We start from the raw sequence: 13,067 nt of genomic DNA on the forward strand, positions 1-13,067 counted from the left end.
ATTTGATTTTTACTAAAATATCAATCACCCCCCTTAACTAAAGTTTCTACCTTTGCAATTAATATGATTATGCTTTTTTTTTTTTTTAGAAAAAAAAAATAAACTTTTATTAACAATTATTATGCTTTAAAGTGACCAATGAGAATCAAATGTAACCACCAACAACAAGTGGTCTAATGGTAAAGTGACATGTGTTAGACTTAGAGGTCAAGAATTCAAATCGTAAATTACTTTTTCGGGAGTGTCTAGCTCCCTTTTGCCCTAGTTGGATTAGGCTCAGGTGATACACCACCCCATCGTAAGTGGCGGCGACTTGTCGAGTAGGATCGTAGCGAACATTTCTTAGGCAAGATTAGAGGTCTTACGGAGACATTTAGAAAAGGAAATTAACCGTACAATTAGCCTCCCCAAAGAGTTAAGAATAGAGTAATGTTAGATTGTAACGTCCCCGCTTCAAGCCTCCATTGGGTCCTTACACCCACGGAATGAATGGCTCTTATACACGAGTACGTCACTCTGGCTGCTTCATGGACTGATGACTGGCCCTACAGACCAACACGAGTGTTTCCAGCGTGCTTTGTCCTCACTCGCACGCTTCCTGAGAAAACTTCCCAGGAGGTCACCCATCCTGAAATTGCTCCCAAGTCAAGCACGCTTAACTGTGGAGTTCTTTCGTGATGGGCTACCGAAAAACAAGATGCACCTTGTTGACATAGGTAGTACCAATCAATCCATTTAAGCCCTCTTCAACTGTGTAGTCCCATACCTACACAGTCTCGGAATCATCCCACTCGACCTTCCCAGGGCGGTGTGGGATTGCACAGCCTTACCCGCATTTCCTTACGGATCACGGGACTACTGACTGTCACAATCACCCCCCCTTACGGGATCCGACGTCCTCGTCGACCACACTTCCGGCTGGGTCAAGGCTCTGATACCATTTGTAACGTCCCCGCTTCAAGCCTCCATTGGGTCCTTACACCCACGGAATGAATGGCCCTTATACACGAGTACGTCACTCTGGCTGCTTCATGGACTGATGACTGGCCCTACAGACCAACACGAGTGTTTCCAGCGTGCTTTGTCCTCACTCGCACGCTTCCTGAGAAAACTTCCCAGGAGGTCACCCATCCTGAAATTGCTCCCAAGTCAAGCACGCTTAACTGTGGAGTTCTTTCGTGATGGGCTACCGAAAAACAAGATGCACCTTGTTGACATAGGTAGTACCAATCAATCCATTTAAGCCCTCTTCAACTGTGTAGTCCCATACCTACACAGTCTCAGAATCATCCCACTTGACCTTCCCCAGGCGGTGTGGGATTGCACAGCTTACCCGGTATTTCCCCTTACGGATCACGGGACTACTGACTGTCACATAGATACACACTCGAATTAATAATTAATAATTTAAGTAGGAAACACATCACTTTTAATTGTGTAATTGAAGTTAATTATACCTCATTATGTATAAAAAAATTAATGTATAATTTAAGTGTGTTCGAACCTTTATTTTTAAGTATAAAACTTGGACAGACTACTATTCTTCCTCTTTTATTCTTATCTTAAAAAAAGAGTATTGTTATTAATAATTAAGCACCGATCAGCCTACTCTACCTAATGTTAAAATAAATTTTATTAAACGATCAGCTAATCGAGTTGCTCATGCTATTGCTAGGCATTCTCGATTTTCCTCTGGTTGTAGCATTTTCGAACAAACTGTTTGGGCCGATCTACAGGCTCTTTTGTATTCAGAATACTTTTAATTCAATGAAGTTGATATTTCATTTTAAAAAAAAAAAGCACCGATCAGTAGTATCTAACACCAGAATAGTTAGTAATTTTACATATTAATAATTAAATTAGATCAATAATATAGTGACATATAACACTTTAATTGGTAGCTATAGGAATGTATATTAAAAGGAAAGGTCAAAGTAAAAATATATTAAAAAATAAATTATAGGTAAATTAGTTAAGTTTGTTTATTACTAAACTCAAAAGTAATTATATGTTAAAGACTTACATACATATTTACCCTGTTACCTAAAATATTTACCTACCACTTAATGATATGACTAAGTTAATAATGAGGGTGGGAAATGCAAATCACACATATATATAACAAATTAAAAAAATAATTATATAATCGAAGATTGAATAATTATAGAAGAAACTAAAGAAATAAAAGAGTTAAAACTTCTATTTTCAATAGAAACAGATTGATATTTTCCATGTATATATAAATTATATGACATATTAATTATCTTAAAGAATTAGGGGGGCCTCCCAATATGATCGATCAGTAAGTCAGTAAGGTTCAATGGATATATATAGAAAACTACTTGTTTCAATATATATACTGCTCATCTTGAAATTAATTAATTCATATATAATTTCATTAATTTATTACATGCTAATTTATAAGAAAAATATTGTTTATATTTATATAGTGATTTTGCAGTTTCACCAAGTAATTAATTATAAGTTAATAATCACCACTACAACTATGTAATTAGTTTTACTTTAATTTGTTTTTTGATAGAGCTATATATAGCTTATTATTAATTACTTTAATGATATATATATAATATATATAATTAAAAGAAAAAAAATATTAGTGATTGTAATAATTTCTTAAGTATGTAAGTGGGCATGTGTATATGGCAACTTATTATTTTTGGTGGGTGATATATAATTACATGTTTAATTTTCATAAGCTTCTCCTTAATTAATTCCATTATTACACATAAATATATATAGTACAATATAGTTAACTATATTATATATGGTGTGATATCAATGATATCTTAATCATTGAAATGGGATTCAATATGGACAATTAAATTTCTTTTCTTATTAAATATATATTTATTAGTAAAATATTTTTTTTTTTAATTTTTACAAAAGTACATAAAAAAAAAGACTCATATAGAAACTAACGGAATAACCTAAATCGTAACTAAAATTTATACAGTAATGGAGTTTCAGATGGAATCACATACACTTTAACTATACACACTACAAAAAATATTTTTAGTCACAACAAAACTTGTGATTAAAAGTAAAAAGGTTGTGACTAATTGTAAATTATCATTTTTATATATATTGTGATTAAAAAGTCCGCTGTTAAAGGTATTAGTCACAAAAATTACAATTTGTTGTGACTAAATATATTTTTATTCATAATACTTGTTGTGATTAAAACTAAATTAGCGACAACTTGTATCTAAATACTATAGTTTAGTTACAAGAAATATTTTGTAGTGACTAAAAGTCACATTTAGTCACAAAAAAAATTATGTTGTCACTAAATATAGCAGTTTTTTGTAGTGACACCTCCACATTTTATTTTATAAATAATTTTGTATATTTAACACATTAGTTTGTACATGTGGTATAATGAGTATATTATGTAATATACTTATTATAGTATTTATTGCAGAATTTTCAAAAAAAAAATAATAATTATTGTAGATTTTTTATAATAACTATTATTATTATTAGTTATTATTATTATTATTATTATTATTATTATAAAAATTGTCAATTCAAATTAAATGAATTCAAATAAGTGTTACTGGTTAGATCGAAATTAGTTATTACTTATGCCATTGCCCTATAAAGCTATAACAACAAAACAATATTTAGGTGATTTGGACTATATATATATATAATAATCCAATTAACACATTAATAATACCAACTTAATTCAAATTTAGTCACGGGTTATGCCCTTAACTTGAGGGCATCATAAAATCATATAATGGATGCCCATACATTTAAATACAATCATATATATATAGGGATATGATTTTGTTCCGTTATTGTACTTTCACAGATTGTAATTCGTGATGTTCGACAGAAGGAGTTATTTGATCTGACGGCTGAGATTGATCTAGAGGTAATTAGGGTTAAAAGGTAGAAACATACCCTGACACTCCTTTAATGTACACTGAGACCCATCTAATGTACCACAGAATACATTCCGTGAAAATACATCACGGGACAAAATCATCTCCCTAATTTCTTGATATAGCTATATATAATATACTAGTTGGTTAACACGTGCTTTGCACGTGTGTTAAACCTTTTATAATTTTATTAAGTTTGTAATGTACAATTAAAATTAAAAGAGAATTAAAATTAAAGGAGAAATTAAAGAAGAATTAATTTGATTAACATAAAAATTTATTTGGAAATTAAAATTAAGATTAAAGGAGATTAATTTAGTTCAAATTCTTATTTTGCGAAATTTGAATGAAGTCTAATCGTGAAAAAAATTTCAAAAATTGGTGATATACGATTTGTTAGAGAGATAAGTGGGTAAGATGATTTTTTTTAATTTTAAAAAAGATTGTTTAATTTTTTGGGTTTAATTATTGGGTTTATTTATTTGTTAACGTTTAACGTTAACAGTCTGTTAAGTTAATCGTGTAAGGCTAAATAAAAAAAGAATCGTTAAAAAAATCGTTAAACCAACAATTGTCGTTAGATAGGCACTTTTTATATATAAAGATATATATTGTCAAGACCGGCTTTTATATCAAGTTGAGTTAAATAATGTAGATAGGGCTTAAAAAAATAAAAGGTCTAAATGTCTTTCAGTGTTTTTTTAATGAATCCAATTTTTTTAAGAGACTAACTACTTGTCATTAGTCACTTCCATCTGTATTCTTAAAACCCATTTTTAAGTCTATTTAAAAACAAATTAAAAAAATCTAATACTGTTATTAATTATTTTTTTCAAACTTTTCATATTCATTTTTTTTGTTGTATAGAAATTAATAAAAATTTTAATAAAATAATTAGAATTTTTTTAATATTTTGTAAAATATATATAATTCTATAATAATATTTAAAAAATATTATTTATAAATTGTACATATTTTTTTTTTAGGGAGCTAATATTAAAAATTAAAATAGAGCTTCTAAAATATTTAAGACGTCTGTGTTGTGTATAGACATAAGTAAATAATTGTAGTGCGTTGTGTATAAAGCATTATTTGATCACAAGCTCTGTAGACCACCACCATATAGATATATATGATCTACCCATGGACTACACTATTATTAATTATTTTAATTAATTACTCTCTCATTTTATTTCTTATATGTCCATATAGAATATATATTTATATATATATGTGCATACTGGCCACTCTATATTTTTATAATTTGATTATAATTATTATTATTATTATTATTTGCAAAATTTCTTACCTTCTTCTTTAAGTAAAATTTTAAATATAAGGTTATAATAATAAGAAAGTAAAGTAGCAAATGTTATACACAATTAGATCGATTTATATATATGCACTATAAATATATTAATTTGTTTCGAACCTATATTCCAATATTATATCAATTTATATATGTGCAATAATAATTTACATATAATATAAACATTATTAATTATAATAAGAATGATAATTAAAAAATACTAATTGATTAAATATTATGATAATGAGTAATTAATACTACTATTTGACTCTTAAATATTTATTTGTTTAAGGGACATTTGATAATATTTTTGTTTTTTTAATTTTTTAATCATAAAAATGAAAGTAAATTTGTATTTTTAAAATATTATTTTAAAAAATAAAAATGTACTTATAACCACTAGTTTTTCTTTAAAAAAAAATAGAAAAGAAAAATATATTCTATGACTTTCATTTTCATTTTCATTTTTTGATTTTATTTAAGTCGGGGCTGTAGTTTGAGTCCGGGAGTACTAGTGCCAGAGTGCGGGTCCTAAGATCCAAGTTGAGTACCTCTCGAAGTCTAAAATATTGATTAAGAAAAAAAAGACGGTTAGAAAAAAATTATATTTTTGTTTTCAAAATTTTTAAAATTTTAATTCTCAATTAAAAAATTAAAAAGTTAAAACAGCTTTATATATAAAACAAAGCTTTGGAAAATATTTTTATTTTTCTAATTAAAAAAATATAGAATTAATTGTAAAAATATTACCAAACGCAACCTTAAATTTCTAAGGTGGCGTTTGGTAATATTTTTTTAATCATTTTTCTGTTTTTAAAAGTGGAAAAGTGAAAATATTTTTTAAAAACATGTTCTATAAAACTGTTTTTACTTTTCAATTTTATAATTAGAAATCAAAATTTTAAAAACAAAAAAAAAAATCACTTTCAATATTTTTTTAAACAGTTTTTTTTTAATTAATCTTTTGGATTACAACTACACCCGGACCCAAATTCCCTCCTCACGGCCTTGGCGCTGAACTCGGCTTTTGACCCGAACCCGAATCCAACCCCAGATCTTGACCCAACTTAAATAAAATCAAAAAATGAAAATGAAAATGAACTTTACAGATAGCACTTTTGTTTTCTGTTTTTAAAATTGAAAAACAAAAGTGGTTAGAGAACGCATTTTTGTTTTTTAAAAATAAATTTTTTAAAAATAAAAATTTTACTTTCATTTTGTGATTAAAAAATTAAAAAACAAAAGTGTTACCAAACGGCACCTAAATTAATGATTTATATGTTTATAATATGGGTTTGGAGAGGAAAGGAGAGCATATAATATATATTATAAGATGTATAATAATCGATCTATTTAATTAATTTCACATCTATTATATTATAAGATGTTAAATGATTAATATATAATATAATTAATGGGTAGTGTGTATCAAAAGCAAGTCTTAAAATATTTGCACTAAATAATACGTCTATGCATGCATGCAAAGCTACGTACGTACATAATACATGCATATACATATAATAATAGATTTTTTCATGACATGGGATTGATGTACTTAATTAATTAATCATGATTAATGTTGTAGGGTAGTATTAATTGCATTGTTTCCTATAAAATATTATGAGATTTTTTTATGAAAAAAAAATGAAAATTGAGATATACATATAATAAATGGATAATATTATACATATAATTATTCAGTACTATTTATATATATGAATGAGACCATGTTAATTTGCAACCTCAACCACACCTTGTGTGAGTAGACAAACTTTGTTGTGTGCAAAGGAAACATTCAATAATTTAATCATAAAACAAAGGGAACAATACAACACATCTCTTCATATTTCCATACACAATTGCTCCTCCATGTACTCTACTTATATATACTGCTGTTTATAGTGACGGACCTAAAAATTTTACTGTGCGGGAACTAATGAAGTCTTACAAAAATATTTATAATTAATTTAAACAAAATTTGTAATCAGTTTTAGAAAATTTATATAGGTTTATTATTATTATTATTATTAAATAAAAATAAAATATTTTAATATTTTAATGTAATTATTTTATTTATTATTATTATTTTGGATAAGGGGATGCAACCCCATACCCATATAATACTATATAAATTAATAGTTGTGGACCTCATCAAAAATTTTGTTAGCAGTTTGGGGTAAAGTTAAAATAAAAATATTAAATATATAAAAGATTTGCATTAAAAAAATTGATAAATACAAAAAATTATACTAGGAGCACAAATGCAAAAATTACACAAATATGCAAGTGATAATATAATATATGTGTAGTGATTAAAAAACCATATATATATTATTTATATGCATGTATTGTACATATCAAGTTATCCATATGCATATCCCTGTCAGTAGACCGATCTAACCATAAAAACTGTTCCAATATATAATAATCTTAATTATAATACAGATAACATTTTTTTATTATTTATATAAATCTATATCTTTATATATATATATATATATAACAATACATATTTGCTTCAAACTTGCATTGCGCCATCCCCACAGATTTATGATTATATTATATATGAGTATCTCATTCTAGCAACTTTCTAGTAAGTCCGGTTCTAAAATATATGAGCCTAAGGCGAAATAAAATTTCAGGATTCCAATAAATTATTATTTAATATATTTTTTTTTTTTTTGAAAAATATCGTTTATAGGAAAATAAAGAAGTTAGATAGCTCACCATCGTTATATCTCGATTATACCAGTAACATTTTTAGCGAAAGCCCACCTGGCTAAATTATGTGCCGCAAAGTAACAAAGTCTAAAAATAAACCAAAAATTGCAGCTAAATAAAAAATTAGAGAGCTTTTACATTGTTGGATATAATTACAAATACCTCAATTAGAACAATTTCTTTTCAGGGTATTGATAACCGTCTCTGAGTCACTCTCAATCATAACAAAAATATGTTCTGTCGTCTCCAAAGCTAACCGACATACCGCAACTTCTCCAAAAAGCGGGTCAAAGAAATTAAGCATGTTAGTAGTCATCTACAAAACAATCCCCGTGTGATCCCTAGCTAAAGCCACCACACGCACATGGAACAACTGCTCACTCTAACATCACAATTATAATTTTGACCCAATCATTTGAAGGAGGGGACCAAACGAGAGACACAACAGCCGATGTCGAAGCAAATAAACACAATCTGTGTAACAATTAGAGATAAAATCAATGCAGTGTATATGTTATCCAGAGAATTATTATCTAATATATTTTAAAAATTTTAAAAGTTTCAAGGTTCAATTTTCCATAAGCACATATTTTTTTAAAAAAAAACAAATAGAAGTCGGGAATTAATCTCTTCACCTCTAAAATAACATTCTCCACCGCTATGCTAAATAATAATTTTTTTCTTCATGATTTCAAAGCCCCGAGCTTTCGAGGGCTTAAGGCATACGCCTTGCTATCACCTCAGGGCCAGCCATATTTTTTGGTGTGACAGTCAGTAGTCCCGTGATCCGTAAGGGGAAATACCAGGTAAGCTGTGCAATCCCACACCGCTTGGGGAAGGTCAAGTGGGATGATTCTAAGGCTGTGTAGGTATGGGACTACACAGTTGAAGAGAGCTTAAATGGATTGATTGGTACTACCTATATCAACAAGGTGCATCTTGTTTTTCGGTAGCCCATCACGAAAGAACTCCACAGTTAAGCGTGCTTGACCTGGGGTAATTTCAGGATGGGTGACCTCCTGGGAAGTTTTCCCAGGGAGTGTGTAAGTGAGGACAAAGCACACTGAAAACACTTGTGTTGGTCTGTAGGGCCAGTTGTCAGTCCATGAGGCAGCTAGAGTGACATACTCGTGTATAAGAGCCAGTCATTCCGTGGGTGTAAGGACCCAATGGAGGCTTGAAGCGGGGACGTTACATTTGGACTAACGATTAGTCCTACAAATTAATACGAGTGTTTTCAAAGTATTTGTCCTCATTCGCACACTTTTTGCAAAAACTTTCAAGGAAATCAACCATCCTGAAATTACTCCAAGTCAAACACGTTTAATTGTAGAATTTTTTCGTGATAGGCTATAAGAAAACAAGATGTACCTTGTTGATATAGGTAGTACTATGACTATCAATCCCTTTAAGCACTCTTTAACTGTATAGTCTCATACATATACAATCATCACACTAGACCTTCTTCAAATAGTATGAAATTATACAATTTACTCAATATTTCTTTTTATGAATTACGAAACTACTAACTGTTACAATATATATGTTTCAAAAATATAGTCTTACCATGTATATTTATAAATATATAACATATATGCATATATACAACAAATGACAGTCCCTATAGCATGCTGTGCTGCCACCAATATTTATGCCAAATTAATGGTCAAATGCATACATTATAAATAAATTTATATCACATGGTCTGTGATGATCAGATAAAATTAACCCTAGCCTCATATATATATAATAATATTTATATATATATAAATATCATGTATATTTATTAATTCTTAACATGTACACAGAATTGATCAGTGCATGCATATAGATTGCATGTTCATGTGTCTGTCTGCAAATTTCTTAATATAATTGTTTCTATCGATTGGAATTTTTAATTTCTAAATATATAAAAACAAGTTAATTATTTTAGCAGTAGTTTTTTTTTTCTTTTCTTTACTTTTATTAATTTAAATAATTATAAATATCTTGAATAAGATTTAGAACTTCTCTCAACAATTTGTGTAGCCATAGAACTTATTTGATCTTTTCATTGAAATTTGTTAACTTTGTATACTATTCCATTGTAAATAATGAATGATCTTAGGATAAATCTATTGTGATCTTTAAAACAAATAAATTGATTGCAAAATAAGAAAAATCGGGCAAATTACTTTCTGGGAAAGTCCGTTTGATACTCAAAAATTGCTCAGCAACAATCGAATAAGTAGGGAACGTTAGGGTAAATCTCATATATGATATGTTTCTTACTTGTTTACTTATTTTTTTACTATATTATTTCTCTTTAATATTATTGTGTGTATTTCTTCAAAATCTATACATTACATCTAATAATCTTTGTTTATGTAATAATTCTTAATGTATTTTTATCAATTATATTTATATCTGATTATTTATTTTTCTTATAATAGATAATTATATAATACTTTTGTGTAATTCATTATCATTCTTAAATTGAAGATATTAAATTTTAAGTGTGAAAATTTAAATATATATTTTGTTAAGGAAATTCAAACATATTTAAGTACTCTCACATGTTCTATTAGTAAAATAAAATTTAAATTTTGTTATAAAATTAATAGCTAACAATTATATATATATATAATAATTCAAATATAATTATTGTAAATATAGCTTCTTTCTAACAAATTAAAAAGTTTAATTTATTTTCTTAAAATTAATTACTATAAATTAAAGAAATATATTTACTGATTTAAAAAATATATATTATTATTATTATTATTATTATTATTATTATACTACGATGGTACTACGTATCGATTACTAGTATATATATATATTATTTTTATTATGCAAATTTTCGAATGCCGCAATATATTTTATCATGAATGACATATTATAATAATTATCTTATTATTTTATATTTATTTTTTTTTTAAGTATTTTAAATATAAGTTATGCTACACCATTCAAATTTATGATAATATTTGGAGATTTGTAGCATTGCTCAATATAACTATTTTCACTAAATTTTCATATCATTCTTGCCATGAAATTAAGCTGTAATTACTACTCAATAATTTACGGGCTCGTTTAGAATGTCGTATTAAATCGTATTGTATTGTATTGTACTATATTAAATTAGATTATATATCATATTTATATATAGTACTATGTTAAATTTTAATTTATACTAAAATATTATATATTTAGGTGTCTATAAAAATTAATACCACATATAGTTTTAAATAAAAATATTATATAAAATACAATTTAATATAATACTATACAATACAATATGGTGTAATACGGCATACCAAACGAACCCTACTTGATCATCACAAGTTCACAACTCATAAAAGTTTCGAAAAGAAAATCAAGAATACAAATACATCATCTAATGATTCTCTTTTAACAATATTTTTATTGGTATCAAACTGCATATATCTATTCTATATAAAGTGTGTCTATATAACTAAATTTCTTGTTTTATGAGAAATTCATGGGTGACTTTTTATTTTTATTTAATAAAATAATAAAATATTATTTATATATAATAAAATAATAATAAAACAAATCCTATTAATATTTGAACTAATATTAAATATTCGCTTATACCATTCTATATAACTGATATTTTTATTTACTTTTCTTTATTTATTTATGAGTTTTTGTTTCACTAGGTAGCGAGGACACCAATAATACGTAATCCTAACCAATTGAATGTTACCATTTGAATTTTAGCAGAACCTTTAGGAGCAAAAAATATCTACTAAAGTAAAAAATCTATTCAACTATATGTATACATTTAGCTACCTTCACTCCTTCATTTTTTTTTTTTTTGATAATTAGATAAAATATTGTGTTTTTATTTTGATTTATTATATATAAAAAATAATGATAACTATTTGTATACAATTGAATAAACAAAAATTAATCAATGAACAATATGGTGAAAACATTTCTTCAAATAAATTTAAACTTTTAATATACCTAAAGGAAAATGAACAAAAATATAAGTGAAAACTTTAATTTGAACTTTGCAACAATATTTCAAATATTTTTCTCACAGTTTACACAAAATTACATACAATCATACATACACTAATATATTACACTCATCTAAAATTAAATAGAAATAATATATTTTTTTAAAAGGGCAAATGAACTCGGCAGCTCAGACTCGGATATATCTATTTTCTATATAAAGTGTGCCTATATAACCGAAATTCTTGGTTTATGAGAAATTCATGGGTGACTTCTTATTTTTATTTAATAAAATAATAAAATATTAATTATATATAATAGAATAATAATAAAACAAATCCTATTAACATTTGAACTGATATTAAATATTGCTTATACCATCAAAATTTGCACTGTCCACTTCACCTTCTCTGCCGTTTGATCGATATCAAACCTCAAATCGACGTTTGATGGTGGAGTGACATTGATGAGAGCAGGCCCAACCAAAAGAATAACAATATCTTACTATTATTAACACAATTTGATTTGGATGTAGAAAAAATATTTTTGGATTGAGGCGGCAATAAAAATAACTGATACTCTCTAGAATTTTTATTACATGTCATGTGACGCATGTCATAAAAAAATAGATTTATACAATCGTGATGAAAAAATCATATGTGACAAGCCAACATGCGGCCAAGAAGGATTTCCTACACCACGGTATATTACAAAAAATATATGATGTTATTGAAATTAAGTTAAAATAAAAAAATATACTAACAATCTTATTATGCATTTTACAGTGCTATAGCATATGTTGAACTTGATGACAATACAAAGAGCCTATCTGCTGTCATGTTCGCAGATATTGTGGAAAAAATATTTTCGTGTAATGCTGTCCAACTAATGAAATATACTGCAGAGGTGCAGTTTTTAAAAAATTAAATAGGTTTACATGCCTTTCATAAGTTGATTTTTTTAATTAAATAAATTATGCACACCATGTCTAATCATCTTAAATGAAAATACATCACTGTTTGCAGGAACACCGCCGCTTTGTCGACATTACCATATTTAATTTATCAAAGAAAAAATAGATAATCCATATAAACGGACCCGGCTAAAATAAAAAGTGCAAAATACAAAAATTACACTATTGTCTCTATCAAAGAAAA

Source organism: Cannabis sativa, chromosome 2 (assembly GCF_029168945.1).
Source record: "Cannabis sativa cultivar Pink pepper isolate KNU-18-1 chromosome 2, ASM2916894v1, whole genome shotgun sequence".
Lineage (NCBI taxonomy): Eukaryota > Viridiplantae > Streptophyta > Magnoliopsida > Rosales > Cannabaceae > Cannabis > Cannabis sativa.